At 44.1% G+C, this 3499-nt stretch overlaps 1 long non-coding RNA gene across 1 annotated transcript; it reads right to left on the bottom strand.

Moving 5' to 3' along the window:
* Positions 1–455: 455 nt before the first annotated feature.
* LOC137560830 (uncharacterized) lies at positions 456–3043 on the bottom strand. The gene is made up of 3 exons (XR_011029835.1): positions 2951–3043; positions 1204–1341; positions 456–1031 (listed from the first exon to the last, which is right to left on the bottom strand). It is a non-coding gene; the product is annotated as an uncharacterized lncRNA (long non-coding RNA).
* Positions 3044–3499: the final 456 nt, after the last annotated feature.

Raw genomic sequence — 3499 nt, 5'->3', positions numbered from 1 at the left:
GGCCATTTTCAAAATGGAGGACGGAAAATTCCCCTGATCACAATGAACAGACAGGACGCGGGACAGGAGAAAGACACTGAGGAGTAGACTTCATGGAAGGTAAGTATGACTTGTGTATGCTTATTTTGACTTTTAATTTTCAGTTCAGGTTTTCTTTAAAAACGGCTAAAAACAGTAGTTAATTTGAGGTAGCTTACCTCAATGACGAAATCTCTGCAAAGTATTACCAAAGATTTTATTAGCACAAGCGGCAACGCGTTTCACGGGTCACAGCCCGCTTCATCAGGCCAATTGCAGTGCCTATAACAGCATGTTGCTGTTATAGGCACTGCAATTGGCCTGATGAAGCGGGCTGTGACCCGTGAAACGCGTTGCCGCTTGTGCTAATAAAATCTTTTGTAATACTTTGCAGAGATTTCGTCATTGAGGTAAGCTACCTCAAATTAACTACTGTTTTTAGCCGTTTTTAAACGCTTGTATTATCCCAGGGCGCCTCTTTCCTCTGTTTGTGCTATTTTGTTACCGAGTCTCTTTAAAAGAAACTCTGACCAAGAATTGAACTGTATCCCAATCAGTAGCTGATACCCCCTTTTACATGAGAAATCTATTCCTTTTTAATAACAGACCATCAGGGGGCGCTGTATGACTGATATTGTGGTGAAACCCCTCCCACAAGAAACAAGAAAAGTACGTACTCCTGGCAGTTTCCTGTCTGTGAACCTTGCTGCATTGTGGGAAATAGCTGTTTACAGCTGTTTCCAACTGCCAAAAAACCATGCAGCAGCTACATCACCTGCCAGCAGTAAAAATGTTCAACAAAAATAAACAAAAAAAACAACCAAAAAAAACCCCTCAGTCCACCCTACCCCCTGTCCCCTTCAACTGGCGGACCTCCTCCTCCACATTCGCCATATGCTGGCGCATCTCCAGCATCTGCTGCTTCAGTAAGCGGATTTCCCGCTCATGCCTCCTCTTCGTCTTCGTCAGCCTCCTCACCTGGCCGCTCAGCCTCGTATATGTTGATAGAGGAACTGTAGAAAAAAATGTGCAAAATAGGTAAACCCAGCAATCCATCAACTTGTACATATTTCAATCTCATTGATCATCCCTAAAATTAAGAACCTGTAATGTAATACATATAACATAGCATTTACTTGCTTTTCCATAGTATGCAATGTTAATCATACAGTAAGAGAATTTTACCATAAAGCGGTGTCCTGGCTTGACTAAGATAAGCCCTCTGGCTATGATGGCTGGGGCCAGGTGAGGAGGCCCTTGACGAAGAAGGAGGCCTGGGTGCAGAGGATCCCCGGGGCCGGGCAGTGCGGGCACCACTTGCAGCTGTAGTAAGGAGTAATGAATAATACAATTTAATCAAAATATATGATAAAATGGATAAAAAGTAATAACTTTATTGTTTGAACTACAATTACTTTTATTTCTATTTTCAAGTGAACTTTGATAAGGACCTTACTGTAAACACAGAACAAAAAATCATATTCTTATTCCTTTAATGTATTTATTATACATGAAAGAATATGACTCTTCAATACAGTAAAATAAAACTAGGATAGGCTTTAAAGTGATCCTTTGCGGCTATTGCGGCCTCCGGGACGTAATAGTAGCATAGGGGGCGATATTTTTGCTGGGAACACGAAGAATCACTTGCGTTCCCAATGCCTGTCGGTTCCTGACGGCGAAACCGGAAGTGGTCGCCGTGGGGTCCAGGAGGATCTGAGCGAGGCGGCGAGGGCACCGATCGACTGCAGGGGGCTCAGGGAAGCCACAGTTGAGTCAAAATCTTTTTTTTTTTTACAGGCTTAAAGGGATACTGTAGGGGGGTCAGGGGAAAATGAGTTGAACTTACCCGGGGCTTCTAATGGTCCCCCGAAGACATCCTGTGTTGGCGCAGCCACTCACCGATGCTCCGGCCCCGCTTCCAGTTCACTTCTGGAATTTCTGACTTTAAAGTCAGAAAACCACTGCGCCTGCGTTGCCATGTCCTCACTCCCGCTGATGTCACCAGGAGTGTACTGCGCAGACACAGACCATACTGGGCCTGCGCTGTGTGCTCTTGGTGACATCAGCGGGATCGAGGACACGGCAACGCAGGCGCAGTGGTTTTCTGACTTTAAAGTCAGAAATTCCAGAAGTGAACTGGAGGCGGGGCCGGAGCATCGGTGAGTGGCTGCACCAACACAGGATGTCTGCAGGGGACCATTAGAAGCCCCGGGTAAGTTCAACTCATTTTCCCCCGACCCCCCTACAGTATCCCTTTAAGGATCACTTTAAAGAGAGCACTTGGAACGCAGACTGGGGCAATGGTTCATCTTGTAGTAGGAATACGACCCTGGGCACACAGTCAAGATATCAATGGTGTGGCTCCGAGACAACTCTGTGTATGTCCTTGAGTGGCCCAGCAAGAGCTTAGGCTTCAATACGATTGAATAGCTCTGGAGAGATCTTTAAAAAAAATTGCTGTGCAACAAAGCCGGACCATCCACAAGGCAAACCTAGCCACTTGCCTAGTGCCTGGAGAGGATATAGGGTCCAGATGGACGACAGCACCTATCAAATTTTTCTAAAAAAAAATAAAAGTTAATTGATCATCAGTGGTTATCAAAAACCAATGTTAAGCCTAGGGGCCCATTTTTTTTTAATAACTTTATTTGCATGAATGCAGTATAATCAGTACATATTGCACAAATATCATCACTATGCCCACACAGGAGCACAAAATAATATGTTTTAACCCATTTTGGAATAAGCCCCTAACAAAACAAAATGTGGGAAAAGTGCTGCACTGTGAATACCTTACGGATATATACTTTAACTGTACATACTGCACAACTCTATAGTATTCAGCCCATGGAATTATTTTTTAGGATAAATACATACAGCATATAAACCCCAAAATAGACATACATAAACTAATAGTTTGCTGACTTACATCCAATTTGAGCAACCACCCGCCTGAGCAGGTCCTGGTCCCTCCTCTTTAGGTCGCTCCAGAGCATTTGGACCTGCTTGGTGGTGAGGTCCCGCCGGTACTCAGCCCTCAGGATCCCCTGCACCCTTCTCACCACGTCCCGCTTCTCCCTCGCGGTGGTGAGGTCGTACCGGCCTCTTGTAAATTCCTGGAAAAGAAATATTACAGTATTAATGACCACTGTATTATACCTTCATTAATTAAGAATCTTCTTACTTACAGCATAATGTAAAAGATTATAATATTATTCATAATGACAGTTTTCAAAAATTGTGGGAAGCAACCAACTATGACTTCGGGCAGATACTAGGGATCAACGATGACTAGTGCCACCTATAACTGCTGACATTGCTAGCCATAATAACTACATCATTTCATTTCATGTGTGATTGGACTGACAGAGAAGATCCTGTGACAGCAAGCATCAAATATATAATTGAATGGATTCCATGAACTGGCCGCGGCGTCTATAGACTTTGTGCCAGTTCATAGCCATAGGCGTCCGCACAA

The sequence above is a fragment of the Hyperolius riggenbachi genome, chromosome 1 (genome assembly GCF_040937935.1).
Source record: "Hyperolius riggenbachi isolate aHypRig1 chromosome 1, aHypRig1.pri, whole genome shotgun sequence".
In the NCBI taxonomy this organism is placed as follows: Eukaryota; Metazoa; Chordata; class Amphibia; order Anura; family Hyperoliidae; genus Hyperolius; species Hyperolius riggenbachi.
Note: the sequence above shows the minus strand (reverse complement) of the source record. Positions and strands in the feature narration are given on the sequence as shown.